Source organism: Octodon degus, unplaced genomic scaffold (genome assembly GCF_000260255.1).
Source record: "Octodon degus isolate 3935 unplaced genomic scaffold, OctDeg1.0 scaffold00026, whole genome shotgun sequence".
Classification (NCBI taxonomy): domain Eukaryota; kingdom Metazoa; phylum Chordata; class Mammalia; order Rodentia; family Octodontidae; genus Octodon; species Octodon degus.
The window spans coordinates 955,826-971,362 of record NW_004524602.1 but is presented as its reverse complement, the minus strand read 5'-3'; the positions used below and the strand labels follow the sequence as shown (position 1 = coordinate 971,362).

General features: G+C 37.2%; 1 protein-coding gene across 2 annotated transcripts in view; it reads left to right on the top strand.

The window, feature by feature from the left end:
* Nucleotides 1–83: 83 nt before the first annotated feature.
* The window catches only part of Nrg4 (neuregulin 4), a 129,824-nt gene continuing 114,370 nt past the window's right edge, over nt 84–15,537 (top strand). For both annotated transcript variants that reach the window (XM_023712625.1, XM_023712622.1), the window contains exons 1-2: nt 84–140; nt 2,408–2,471. The gene's annotated coding sequence lies outside the window, so the exon portion shown is untranslated. The remainder of the gene's footprint in view (nt 141–2,407; nt 2,472–15,537) is intronic.

Here is a 15,537-nt window from a genome sequence, read left to right as displayed (position 1 = left end):
CCGTGCGCGCCCGCGCCTGCGCTCTCGCCGCCGCGCGCCCGCTCTGTCTAGGAAACGGCACCGCGCGCGGGGGGAGAGGGGGCGGGGCCGGCGCGCGCACGAGCAGACGCAGCGCGGGCTCGTGGAGTGAGGGCTGAGGGGTGAGGAGTGAGGGCGGGAGTGAAGGGAAAGGTGGGAGCGCGGGGCCCGGGCGGCGAGAGGAGAGGGGAGGTGGCAGGACAACCTGCGTGGGGGCCACCCGGGCTTCGGACTCCCGTTGCGGCGCCCCCGTGGCCTCCGCGCCTCACCGTGCCTCGTGAGTCCCCTCTGAGGTCAGAACCCAAGACCCGGCCGGCCCGGCCTGGAGGAAACACCTGTCCTCACCACCCGGAGGTGTCCCGCAGGGCTGCTGCAGGACAGGGTTCCCCACCTCACCAGACCCCATACATTCCCCCCGGGGATCCCGTGACACACTCCTGACGCGGACCATGCGTGACCACGCGTCACGGGGTGGACCCGCCCCTGAGGGCTGTGCCAGAGCCAGGTCCCGGGTGGGCGTGCGGTGGCGCGGGCGTGGGGTCGCACCCGGACACTCTGCACGCGGTCTCCTGGGTTGAAGTCCTCACTCTTGAACACACAGCTCTTCCCTCTGTCTCAGGTGCTGCTGAGAACAGTCATTAAAGCAGCTTCTGGGTTCTGAGTAGCCTTTGCAATTTTTGATGAAAATAGAGCCAATTCAAGCTGAAATAGAGCCATTTTCCTAAGCGGTTGTGGCCTTTTCATGGTGGTGTGCAGCGCGTTTGAAAGTTTGGAAAGCCTTAGTTTCTAGAACGCCAAGTTCTTGGGGCCTAGGGCGCCCCTGACAGCCTTGATTTCTGGGTCTCATAAGGAAAATTTTGTGTTGTTGTTTTTGTTTGTTTGTTTTTTGTTTTTTCCTGTTAGGTTGGGTGTACTCCCAGGAATACACCTTTATCTTTCTTGGCTGCGCTTCCCACTGTAGTCTTTCTAGTGAAATAATGGGATTAGGGTTGAGAACACCAAAATCCAGGTCATAGAACTGCCATGGGGGCTTGGACCAGGTTTTTCTTAGACATATCACCATCCAGATATGGAGTATTTAATTTTGGCAGACTGGCGGGAGGGGGAGTAAAGTTCTTTCATCAAGCTTTGCCCTACCTCACTTTTCAGCATTTCTTAACCAATTCTAATCTTTTAACAGTGGAATTTCAGAGGTAAAAAGCTCTTGGAGAGGTATTTGTAGAAGTTGACTGATTTGACAAGATATTTTATATCAGTAAAAGGAAGAATTATGCCCTGGAAAAGGGAAAGAGAGGTAAGTTAAGGAAACTTAATGTAGGATGCATAGGATGGGAAGCATAGTTTTCTGATAGGTGGTGGCAACATTTTAACAACACTTGATACCCGTGGCATAGCTGGCCCAAGTTATTGTCTCATCCATTTCCCCCCAATTGGCAGAATACTACTTAAGATTTGATTAAAATCATTGAAAAGCATTGTTATAATGCTAATTAAATATAACAGTAGTGCAAACATTTTGAAATTTGCAGAGAAAAATTTAAAGACCACTTTGGTTTAACTGGGCTGGAATCTTTGTATTTGCATATTTTTTAAAAAAATTCAAGTGCATGCAACTTTAAAGGAACTTTTTTCTACAGTAGCTCTATAAAGATCTTCTTGAGAGAAATTTATATGAAAATTGTAGTACATGCTGATATCTTTTACCCATGTCTTTAAAACGCTATTTTCCTCTTTCTTCCTGGAAATTGTGGGTGCCACCATTTTCTGTTGTAGTGTGAAGTTAAAAGAATCCCCAAACACCCATGATTTGTTAGTTCTGTGTTTCCCCCTGGTGGTGTCCTACTTTTACAAAACATACCCAAACTAAAATCCTTCCTTTGATATAGTATTCTTTAGTATGTTGAAAACAAAAATCAGAGAGGTATAAAGTGCCAGTCTGTTTTTTCTAAATTTGGCCCACTCTTTATTTTTTCATTTTTCTTTTGAAATCCCCTAAATCTGAACTCCTAGAGGAGGATTAGCTCTTGAGACTGATCAATTTAGAGGAACATCAATTTAGAGGAGATCTATAGGATTCCCTTTTGCTTGGAGCATTATTCTTCAAGTTGGCTTGGTCTTTAAGAGTCAATGGGGAGTATATTTTTAAAATGAGACTGAGGAGCTTCATCTGAAACCTACCGAAGCTTAATTTCAGAGGGTCTACTTGTGAATTTTGTTTTTATCTGCCCCAAGACATTCTTATTTATGAAGGAAGTTAGGGAATCTGAGAACTGCAAATGATGTAGGCGTTGCTTCAGTAGAGGGCATTTGTGAGTGAAAGAGCTATGTAGCAACCGGATTGTAAAGCACATTTGGAAGAAACTAAGCTTGGTGTGTCCATTTCTTGCAGATACACCTGTTTCTAATTTTTGGAAGTAATTACTATGACATCACAAACCCACATGCCTTTTGAGGTAAGTCAGATTTTCTTTTAGTTAAAAACTGTCTTTCAAGAGTACAGGGATCACATAAGCAGAAAATTTGTACATATACACAGCTGCAAGATTATGGGAAGACAGATTGGATAGTGTGTTCATAACCTAGCAATGCCTGAGAATGATCAATATCAAAGTTAAAATTACTGCTCTTCTGAGGTAGCTACTTGAAAACAATAGAACATAAGAGTTTGATCCCATTAATTTGTGAAAATGTGAATAATTTCCCAAGTCCTTAAATTATTAATATTTGTATAACTGCTAATACTTTAAAAGCCATCATACCTGTTGATTTACAGTATAGTTTCAGTTGTTTGTGATGTGCAAGGAGGCCTGAGTTTAATGCTTGAAAGTGGAATATATATATAACTTTGTGTGATACTTATTTTGAAATTCAAATATAATGACTGCTAACAGTTTTTGTATCTTTTAAACCTTACTGAGTTAGCTTTAGTGAATAAATATAGTTCATTTTTAATTCTCAGTATTCATGTGGATACAACAAAAACCAAAGTAGCAAGTACTCAGTAGGCTGTCAGTAAAGCCACATATCTGTGATGTTAGTGATAAAATACGCTTCCCTGAAAAATCACTTGTGAGTCTAAACAATTTCTGTACTTTCTGTTAAGTTTTATTAACACATGTAAGCTTCAAATTAGCACATTTTGCACACACAAGGCCCTGAGTTCAGTCTCTAGCAGTCCCTACTCCTGAAAAATTAGCACATTTTAATTACATATTTCTCCTTTAATAAACAGTATTCCACATGGAAAATAATTTAGAGAATTCCTTCCAGTACAGTTGGCCTTCAGTAAACATAGACAGTTCATATTTCCAAGTAAATTCATACATACATAAATTTATTTAAGTGAATTCATAAATTCAGGGTAATATGGGGCTTCAAGCATAGTTCATTTCTACCACCTTTTTGGGACATATCCCTAATTTATAGCATATTCTAGTAAACAGTGGTGGCATGTCAATTGTAATGATGAAGCATCAAAATTTGATAACTTCAACCTTGTCAGTGTGTGTAGCCCCTTGAACTTTTTATTTGTGTGTATAAGCAATTATCTCACAAACTAAAAGTGAACCTGAAAAATTAAAAACCTTATGATGAAATTTGAAGGTAAAATTTCTGAGGCTAAACTCATGTCTGTTATTTGTATGACAATAGGAAGATCATAAACTTCTGGGGGAACTGATTGTTGAATTCCAGCAATTAGTTTGATATAATTTATGATAATCACATGTGACACTTATACATACTTATGATGTTCTGAGCCACATCCTGATCTTCTGTCTCAGTGTTGTATAAAACAAATGCATGGAGAAAAAAATAAATGAACTTTTAAAGTAGAATATAGATTATTATATATCACATGTCCCCCTCGTTTCCCATGAAGGCCTTAATCAAATGGCAATTCTTATTAATCTTCAGTATGTGGTAATGCCTATAAATTTTTTTTCAGGGGAAACCACAACAAGAGTAGCTTTCATAATTAAAAAATATACAAATGCTTCTCCTTAACGACTAAATTCTGTTCCTGCAGCTAGATTGTTAAATGAAATTGTTGCCAAATGAAGAATTGTATATGATATGTACATTACAATATTCAGAACAAAGAAACAGTCAAAAAAGCTTCAACAACTTGGTGACTTTGCTTTTATTTGCATAACTCTTACAGGCAGTACTATAATGCATAACAGAACAAAGAACTATAGTACTGTACAGTACAACCAACAGAAATTACACATTATAGAAGTTACACAAAGTGAATTATACAAAAAAAGACATTGAGGCTCTAGCATCAAGATATAGATATAGATATAGATATAGATATAGATGTAGATATATTTTGATGATATATATGTATTTCCAGCGAGGTAGCTCAGTGGGCTACAACGCCTGCTTTGGCAAGCTTAGGCAAGTGCAGGGTCCACATGCCGTACCAGCCCCACCCCCAGCTGGCCAGAATCCGGGAATGGTGGCACACACCTATAATCCCAGTGCTGAGGAGGCTGAAAGCTGTAGGCTCACCACAAGTCAGAGCTGCATAGTGAGACCCTGTAGCAACCAAATTCATAAAAAAAGATATATATATATATATATATATATTATATATATATCTTTATATCTCTATCTATAACAGTACAAAAAACAAAAAAGACAAGACAGTTTTAAGTCTAAGCAGTAGGTTGTAAGTCTGAAAAATGAGCCTTGGTTGTAAGTCTGAACAATCATTACACAGGTAGGTTATTAAATTGTTTGCAAACAGAAGCATTTGTGAACCAAGGTATTATGGAGAGCGTTTCATGGTCCTTTCTGGCTGGGAAGTTTATATTTGTAATCCCATAGATAAGTTGTTGGAATCCCATCAAGTTAATTCCAATCTACCACTTCCAGTGCAACTCACAGCTAGAATAAATACATTAAAGCATATTTATAGTTAGGGGAGCCAAGAGGTCATAAGTCCAGCCATGGTGATGGCTCTCAGAACAGAAGCTTTGACCCAGGGCCAAACCCAGGTTTTATACAGTCATAAAGGAGGAGTGGCTTGAGGATGAATGACTGAGAATAGCCTGAAGTAGGTGAGTAGTGTGAGCTGGGTTAGGTAGGAGGTCTGTATTTACCTCTGCAATATGCAGAGAGAAGGATATGCAGAGAGTAATCTGCATTATACAATTGAGAGGGTATCTAATGTTTTGGGGGTCCAGTGTTTCATCTCTGATGTATAATCTTTCAAGCCCCAGAAAGTCAGAGCCTCTATTTCATATTAAAGAGCAGCAACTGGGTGTTACTGGGGAAACACGTGTGCATCTTCAGTGACTACTGCCAGCACCTCAGCTAGACGAATATGCACTGCTTAAAGCCAATTGAAAGGATAATGAAAAGTCGTAGCCAGCTCTGTACATATCAATACATGGAAATAGGGTCAGGCATAGCCAAAATGGAGACAATTGCTCTTCTTTCAAGGAAGTCACCCAGATGATTCTCCACAAGGTATTACTGTAAAGACTTCAAGAAAAGCACAGAATTATTAAATGAAGAATATCTGTAATTCTGTGTTCTTCTCCAAGTCTTTAATATCTCCGTTCAGGAATGCTTCTGTTTGTGAACAATTCAATTCACAAAAGCCTTTAACAAAATTATACTTTCGTTTGAAATTTCACATCAGATGATAAACATGACAGCCACCTTCCCCAAAATACTAAAAACAAATTAAGTACATATAATCGTGTACCACTGTACTTGTGTTTTGAAGGGACTCTTACCTGTCCAGTAATCTTTCAAATATATATATTGTTCATTTAATGACCCACCTGTTTGTTGTTCAGACATAGGCTGCATCCTTTTTTTGTTTAGTTTTGTACATCTTGTAGATAGCGCTTCAGTCTTTTTTGTACAGTATACTTTGTTTATACAATACTATAATTTTTGCTGATAGTACTGTAGGAACTGTAGTTTTATATTATAGTACAGAATGTGAGGGTTATGTGAATAAAAGTCACCAGTTGGAGCTCCTTTGATTATTTCTTTATTCTAAATATTGTAATGTATAGCCTATGTATAATGTCTCATTTAGTGACCAATTAACAACCTAGTTGCATGAATGGAACTCTGTCATTAAATGAGGAATGTTTCTAAAATTCAATTTTCCTTTTAACCAACTTCTAACCTTGTTTTTGGAAATACTAATAAAAAATAGTTTTCCTGAAACTTTAAAAAAGAAAAAGGTAAGGAAGAAGGATAAATTAAACATCAACAAAATGAAACTTCTGCTTTTTACTATGAAGTCTTTTGAGATATTACTAAGTAAAAGAAAGGTTTATATGTTATCTGTATACATTTTTCTGACCTTTTTGTGTATGACTAAAATTGTTAAATTGTTATTTTGATGCCTTTATGGTGGCTACAATAGAACAGGTAGAAGATGTGAACTCTAAATAGCCAATTTACTTGTAATCTATAAGAATTTTTATCCATGGGCAAGCAAGTGAGTAATTATTCTTTTTAATGCTTTGAGGATTAGAGAGAGAGAGCTATATTTTGTTAATATTAATTCTAGATCATTGGTCTTTTTTTTGTTTTTTGTTTTTTTTGCTCCGAATGCCTTCAGGGCAGGTTTGGCTGGCTTGAGTTGTGGGGATCGAACCACAGCAACCTGAGCCTGACTGCTTTGTTGAAACAGCTGCTTAAAGAACTGAGCCAAGGGGCAGGCCACGTAGATCACTGGTTTTATTTAAGACAAAAAGGATTGTCTGCAATATGGAAAATCATGTAATTTTTAATTTTACAGGTCTCATTTCTAATATTTGAGAAGCTTGTATATAGAATTATTTATTTATTTTTTAACGTGTTGAGTACAAGGGTATACAGGGTCTATAGGGTCTCATTACACAGATTGGACTCATAGTGATTCTCCTGTTTTCAGCTTCTCAAGTGCTGGGATTACAGGTGCACAACATCATGCCCAGTTTCAATCGCCATCTCAGTGTGCTCTGGGGGTGGGGCTGGCATGGCACGCTAGGGATCGAACCCCAGCCACTGTGCTCTACCTAAGCAGGCGCTTTAGTCTGCTGAGCTATCTGGTCAACCCTTAGAACTATATTTAATTATGTGGTAACTATTTAAAAAAGGTTATCAGAAACAGCAAAGTACTATAAGTTTGTTAAATCTAAGTCTGGTTTTTGTCGTTGAAAAATTACATGCATCAACTTAAATATGAATAGAAGTTTTAAAATGTTTTGGAGACTAGCAATCTGGAGAAATAAATTATGATGCTTTAGAAAATCAAGGGTGACCATATTTCAGGTAGGTGAAACACTGTCATACTGGGGATAGTGCTGTCCTTTACCAAGATGTACAGGGGAAAGGAAGTAAGAGAAACAAGGTTAGAAGTTGGTAGCTTTGAAATTAAGTACTTTTTTACTGTCTCACTCTAGATCTTCTAAGTAGTGATTATCTACCTAGCATAGATTGTATACCCAATTAACTTTCTAGCCTTACAATACCATGGACCTCGTGATACTATGGTTAATTTTGGAAAGCAAATGGTGATGTATGTGTAGGGCAATAGCTAACATGCATTTCTAATGATAGAAAATAAGCACAAAAATTGATTTGAAGAGTATTATAGAAAATTCTTTAAGCACAGATATAGTCATGTTGTACTCAGTTGCTGGCCATCTGACTATCATTTACGTGTTTAATCTTTCTAGTTCATGTGATAATTAATCTCCAAGTACGTGTACATTAACATTGACAAAGATGGAATTGTGGACCCTTAATGAATCACCTCTACTAAGACAAGGATGAGATAAAAAATTTAAAGAATACAGTGTTCAAATATAATTGTTGAGGCTGATTTTCTGAAACATGGGATAGGATAGAGATTTCACAATGAAAAGTGGTCCAGAGTGTGGTACATGAAAGTGGAATTCAGAAGCAAGAACAAGGCTATTCCTGACCTCTGTCTATATTATGAAATCATTTTATAATGCATACAAAAGAGGGGGAAAAAGGATTAAAAACTAATAATTATTATCTGAGGGATCTAACTTCAGTCTAATGAAAATTAGTGTCAAGAAATGAAAAATAATCTAGCTGTGCTGGTATATGCCTGTAATCCTAGCACTCAGAAAGCTGAGGCAGGAGAATCACCATGAGTTCAAGCTTGAACTATATAGACAGACTGTTTCTCAAACAAATAAACCAAGTAGCAAAAAACAGTGGTACCTCTGTTTATGAACTAAATTTGTTTTAATATTTTGGGAAAGGTGGCTGTGTTTGTGATTTTGTGGGGAAGGTGGTCAGTTTGTCACCCAATATGGAGTTTGCGAGTAGAAACAAAATTTTGCCAGACACTTTTGTTTGCAAACCGAATTGCTTGCGAACAGATTCATGAACCAAGGTATTACTGTAAGTTAAAATGAAAAGAGTTTATCCTCATATAGACCATCTAGTAGATATGATTGGGGGTTGGGATACAGGGAGGAAGATGATTGAAGAAGAAGTTGAAGAATTGAGTATGGAGTAAGTGAAGATCAAATGCAAAAGAGACTTGTGCTTGTGAGAAAGTGAATAAAACACATGAAAGAAACATTTATATACAAGAGAAAATAGATGAGGCTAGAGGATATTCAGAACCCGTAAGACAAAATTTCCTGGAAAAGTTACCCCTATTTTAGGATGACTGGCTGTATTATTCCAAGGAGAAGCTTCTCCAAGACATGTCAGAGATGTATTTTATTTGGGTATTGATTGTAGACTGAATTTGTAGGCTACAACGAAATAAGAGGACCAGGGCATGAGAAGGTTGTGGGGTAGAGAGTACTACAATGGTTACCTCCTGCACATCTCTGCAGAGCTGTAGCATTTTGTAGGAAACATATGTGATGAAGACTGTCCCTGACAGGAATGAATAAAAAGTTTTCTGTTGTCACGTAGTAGTAGCTTGAAAGATTTATAAATCACTTATTAGCCAGTATTGACAGTGCAATTCTTGATGAAGTACTAATCTGAGGGAGTTTATATTCATATTTTGCACATAAGTTAATCTATATTATGAAATAATTTTATATTGCATCAAATATAGCCATGCACAGCTTAGATTTTCTGGTTGGGAATAATGATGATCATCACCATTTGTTGAGCCCTTACATTCCAGAGGTTTTGCAGTTATAAGTTCATTTTATTCTCTTCTATCTCTTTGAAGTGAGCATAGGTTGAGTATTATCTGGAATGCTTGAGAGCAGAAGTATCTGAGTTTAGACTTTTTTCTGATTTTGTAATACTTGTATAGTCTTTACTATTTGAGCATCCCTAAACTGAAAATTTAGAATCTTAAATGCTCCAGGATTCAGCATCCAGATTTGAATGCTGACAGGATACCCAAAAAGTTTTAGTTTTTGGAGCATTTCAGATTTTCAGGGTGGGGATGCCCACCATGCAGTATTATTCTGTCCCTCCTCTCTCTGACCTCATGTATAGATGAGGAAATGATAACTTTTGCCAGAGTCATATACCTGTTACAGCCTCAGACATCCTACAGTGGAACTGGGATTTGCACACTAGTTTTCTGGCTCCAGAATCCATGTTCTACACAGCGTCTATATAGTATATAGTATATAGTGTATAGTATATAGTATATGGTATATATATATATTATGTATCATATATTATATATAAAATATAGAATATAAGTTAAGAGTTACCAAGAAACTACCATACTTTGTTTGATGACAGGAATATATTTATAGGTGGTACAATTTACACAATACAAACTGGTTTTGAGAGTTGCTACATGGAATGAATTATTTTATTGTTTCTATAAGCATTTTAATGGTAGATAATCATGCCAGTTCACTAAGTTGTCAGTGATGTGAAAGGCTGTTGCCTGAGGCTGACCATTTGCTGTTATTCAAAAGACCTTACCTAGCAGTATAACCCTAGTACAATTTTGAAGAGCTGATTCTTAATGGTGTTAGAATCTGATCTCGTCAGGCGTGTCCCTACAAGGATTAAATTAGTTTTACAACTTGATACACCTAATATGTAATTCTAGAGTGTAAATTTATTCATTTATTTCAAGACAAAACTGTTGCATTAGCCACTCGTGCCAGAATGATCATTGTATTTTCTTCTAGTTGGGTAGAAGTAACTAGATGGGTAACTAAACTATAATCAAGATGTTTCTTTATAAATAACAGGCACTTTGAATATGTTTTCTTTTCTATAATATTTATCTGTTTGAGAAATTCCTCAAGTATTTCATCAATAGTAACTGCAATTGGCACATAGGCAATCTTTAAAAATAGCCTCCACCTCTGAGCCCCACCACCAGGGGCTCTGCTGCCATAGAAACAGTTGTTAATCAACATGGGTATTTTAGAAAATATGTGGGTTCAGAATTGAAAGAAGAGAAGAATCTGAGAAAACCAAAAATGCTAAAGGGCATTGATTTTAGAGATAGATCCTAGGTAGGATTCCTTCGCTTGAGTGGAAAATCTCTTTACTAAAAAATGTATTTTTGTAACTTCATGCAGGGATCCCCCATTCATTACTGATATAATGTTTGAAATTTCGCCAACTAGATTGGTTTCTTAAAACACTAAATATCTATGTATTCCAGAAATTCATAGTGGCTTCCCTAGTATGCATAACCCATTGATTACCCTCATTTCCTTAGGGCACCAGAATAACCAGCAAAAACCTTTCATTGAACCTGTCATAACAATCCCGTTTGCCTACTGGTAATTGTGAAGGGATGTCTGCTGAGTTCAGAGACATCTTTTGCTTTTCTGATAAAGAGGAATAAGTGGCTAGTACTGTCCTCTTTCCCCTTCATGCCTTAAATGCAACTGTGAAGCCAAGAGCTGTAGCAGCTATCTTTGAACCCTGAGATATCAAGTATGAGGCTTAAAATGTGATTTGTAACAAGGTGAGTGCCTTGAGGGAGAAGGATCAGAAGAATTTGGGAAAAACTAGGGAAAGAAAAGTTGTAACTCTTGCTAGCATAGCAAAGCATTTGGTTAATTTGTACTTAGTATTCCATGGAAAGCTAACCTGTACCTGATATTCCTTCAAAATTTGATTCTGCAATGTTAAGAGAAATGATAGAAAAAGCTATGGTAGGGGCTGGGGAGATAGCTTAGTGGAATAAGCGCTTGCCTGGCAAGTGCAAGGGCCTGAGTTCAATCCCAAATAGAGCAAAAAAAAAAAAAAAAAGCTTTGGAATATTTTCATGTGTTGTCTATCTTTTGTGACTTTTCAGAAGGATCCTATAAGAGAGGATGAACTTAAATTAGTACTCTTCAGTATGAAAACAGAGAGAAAAAATACAGTTTTGTTTTAGCAATAGTTTGCCTTTGGCTCTCACTCTAAATTGACAAAAATCTGGAGTTTTGTGGAGGTTATAAATAATATCTCCCCACATAAGGCTATTTTTAGAACTGTCTAAGTCTATTAGAAGAGGTCAGTGGTCAGTGGCTAAGAGAGAAAACTCTTCAGGCCCAGTGATTATTTGGAAATTTCTTTTGTCTGTGTTTTTTATATATAAGGAATTGGTCTGAAGCAAATAGAACAGAAGTTTGATATATTTTTGATGGAACTGTATTACAAAACTGGCACTAGCTTTGATTTGTTAAAAATAGTGCTGAGAATGGAACCAAGGGCCTCACGTCTGCTAGGCAAGCATTCTACCACTGAGATACACCCCAGCCCACATGCAATTTTTTTTAACCTTCAAACAATTCTTATGTCCCTAACACAAAACAGTATTAAATATGCTATAAAAGTTGTGGAGCCCCTGGGAAAGTTATCCATTTCACAACCTACTATACAAGAGGCCACAGAGGTCAATGCGGCCTCCTGAGATTTTCCTGAGACTTAAATGAGGGAAGTCTGTGTGTCTAACCAAGAATTTTGTTGCATGCCAAATAATGTATGATTTTGCCACTTAAAATATACAGATTTTGGACTGTTGATCACTGTCTGCTTCCCATTATCACTTTTTCTAAATGAGAACTTTTATTGAAGTTACTCCAGTCATTCTTTTTAATTACTTATATAGGAGGAGTGGTTTAGTGAAAGTTTATTTTTAGCTAAGCAAATGGATAATAAAAGTTGTCATATTTGGGTTTGATAGAGCAGCTAGAAAATCACACAGCTAGATGCAGTTATTGGATGATATGGTGGGTGGTCTTTGTTGAATAAAGAACGTGTGTTCTGTTTAATACATGGTTTGGGAAGAAGGATGCTTTTTCATATTGCATTGAGGACTGTGGCAGATGCCATTGGTTGGCCAATATATTGTCCATTCATTACCTGTACCACAAAAATTAGAAAAGGTAAGTGCCTATTGTTCAACATTTACTGCTGTAATTCTATATATAATATGATTATTAGTCTACATCTTCTGGGTACCTCATGGAAAGTTTTTATCTAATACAAGGTTTAGACAGGCTTGGAGTGACCATTTTTTTCTTGCTTTGATCTTAGATCTGATGCTTAAAACTGTAGTGACTATCTTACAGCTATTAGGCAATAAGTGTGAGTACAAAGCATTAATATATAGCAAAGAAAAAAAAATACTTTTGCAATTATTGATTAGTAAGCCAAACTTAACAGTTGTTCAAGACTTATCTTATGAGAGAAATTAATAGTTGTTTATGCTCTTATGAACTAGATTTTGTTACAACTCAAAGAATTCTAAATTGATTATGTATTAGATCTTCATAATGTATTACATATATTATGAAGATCTCTTCGCTACATTAGGGACAAAGGTGTGTGTGTGTGTGTGTGTGTGAGAGAGAGAGAGAGAGAGAGAGAGAGAGAGAGAGAGAGAGAGTGTGAGTGAGTGAGTTATGCCTTACTAGTCAGTAATGATTACATGAAGCCAGGGAAAGATTTTTATACTTGATCATAGCCAAAAGGCTGAGAACTGATGCCAGGGAAAGATTTTTAAGTTTGTGTAGTATGCTGATTCACATGTAAAATTACATTGCAGTGTTGTCATTTATGGGAATATCAGTCTGTTTTCATTAGTATAGTAAAATACCAGATGCAAGCTAGCTTTACAAAGAAAAGAGGGGATTGAGGTGACAATTCTAGAGGTTCAAAGCCTATGATTAGCCAGGTGTACTAGTTAGCCCCTGATGAGGACCTGTGCAGCATCCTCAGGATTGGGCAGATGTGAGAAAAAGAGATTGTATCTACAAACCTAAAGCCAAGATTGATTCCTCTTGTAACAATTCACTGTTTTAAGAGCTCAAGTGTTCCACAGGAGCTCCTTAATTACTTCCAAAGGCAGCTCTCCCAATGACCACAGACCTCCCACTAGGCCTCTGGTTTTACAGGTTCCATCTGGTCTCCCAACACTGCTACCCCAGGGCCAGCTTTTCACATAGGAAGCTCTGGAAAACAAATCCTGTCCAGACCTTAGCAATATACATCTCAATGTGTGGCTCTTTACATTTTTACTTTATAGAATAGAATATTGGTATAGTTGAGCCTTGTACTTCTAATATAGTTAGGGAACACCTGCTGAAAATTGGCTTTCCCTGCAGTGTGTATATAGTAAGAAATGCTTAAAATGTTTACAGCCAAATAGAAAATTTATTTTTAGTCCAGTGGAGTAGGTTCAATGTAAAGTCATGGCTTTTGTATAGAATACTATTTTAGTTTTATAGTTGTTGACTCATAGTAAATGCTTATTACTTGTAAAGTAATATTTTATTTTAAGTGTTTTATATCAGAACCTGTACTTTTTCCTTCTAGCTATCCTTTTCATCATTTTAGAAAACACTTATATTCTAATTGTTGACATGAAGTTCAAGAATTTTGCTATTCTATTTTTGCCTTTTTAAAATTTATTGATAATAGCCATGTGTGCCAGCTTTTTATATCATGAGCTTTTTATATGGACATTACACATAGAACAATTACATGTCACCCTCAGTGGTTTCTTGGAGATACCCTGCCTAGATGTGCCCCTGGCCTCTTTCATCAGACCTGTTAGAGTAATTAGAGCAGGCAGGGATTTGGAAGTCTATCCGGTCCAGAAGTTTTATTTTACTTGGAGGGGCTAGGAACTTGGAAGGAGGGATAGAGGAAAGCGGGGAGGGAGGGAAAGAAGGAAGTGCTCACACACTAACCAAAGGAAAATATGGGGCTAATGAGAATAGACATGATTCTGAGGATTATAGATGTGTGCCTCTATGCCCAGTCAAAATCTACATCTTTAGAATGACCTGAGGTCTGCCAAAAGTACCTGCCTGAAAAAGCTCAGTTTCCAAAAGAATTTATTGTTGGTCACAGCCAACACCTGAAGTTAGGTCCTTGTCTGCTAGACTTTGTGGAAGTCTAACTTCAGGAGGCAACAGTTACAAACCCAGATGGGTTCCATGTAGATCAACCTCTTTGCTTTTATAATTTTCATTTCCCTGACTACTGAACTCAACCCTGTCTTTTCTGTCACTTTCCCTTTAAGCTGCTTAGTCACTTCAGTATGAATCGAGGTTGAGTTTAGTTCATGCTGGGTTCTTTTTTCTATTGTAAGGTTAGTGATTAAAAATCCATCTTTACCACTCAAACTAATGTCTGATTTTTCATTTAGGCAGAGTTTGACTTGGGTTAAGGTAGTATAGTTTGCAGAGTGGATCCCACTCATGGCCTGCAACACTAAACTGACTGAGTAGCACATTTTGCTACTTAAAAACTTGGGCAAGTTCATTAAAGTGTGTTTTAGCTTCCTTATTTATAATAGAAATGTTATTTGCATGTCAAAATGTCATGGTGTTAGACAAATTAATCTATTCATGTAAAGTGTTTAGAACAACACTAGTTTACCTAATAAGCATTCAGAGAGTTAAAGCTTTCCTTATATTATTACTCTAGGAAGATTAATGTCCAACATGAAAATTTAATGAAAAGTCATAGTTTATTTCCTGAGGGTTTGGGGTTAGGTCTCAGTGTATGACTTCAATAAACTACACCAGTCCATTCAAAGAATTTCTTTTTGTTAGACTTGATCTTTTTTTCCAAAGTTAAGTTTTCTGTCATCTTGAACTTTATAAGTAGCTATCTTCTATTTTCTTTCAAATCCTGAGTTTCCCCAGGGTCAGAAGGCCATATCCATCATTTGCAGAAGAAAGAAAGCCAAAAACACATAGCTCTTTTTTATCACTCACTTGTGGTAGGTTTATCCTTCTGGCTTCCAGCTATTCAGGTGTGCCTCATAGGGTAGATTGTGTGTTTGTTCCATCAAAAATAAATAAAATTTCAGCAAATTTAAAGACCTAATTGGCTCTTACTTGTGATTCATGAACTGGCCATCTCATCTGAAGATTTCAAAAAGGCACTCCACTGTCATTCTGGTCTTCTGAACACAGGCTGTTTGTCATGACATGACAGTTGCTGCTATTCTGTCTCTCGGGTAGATGGTTGTTCAAAAAGAAGGGGGTGGTGAATGAAAGCAAGAGACAGGAAAAGGAATATTGTGGGACTGTCCTGCTTCAAGGTTGTATATGGTTAGATTTT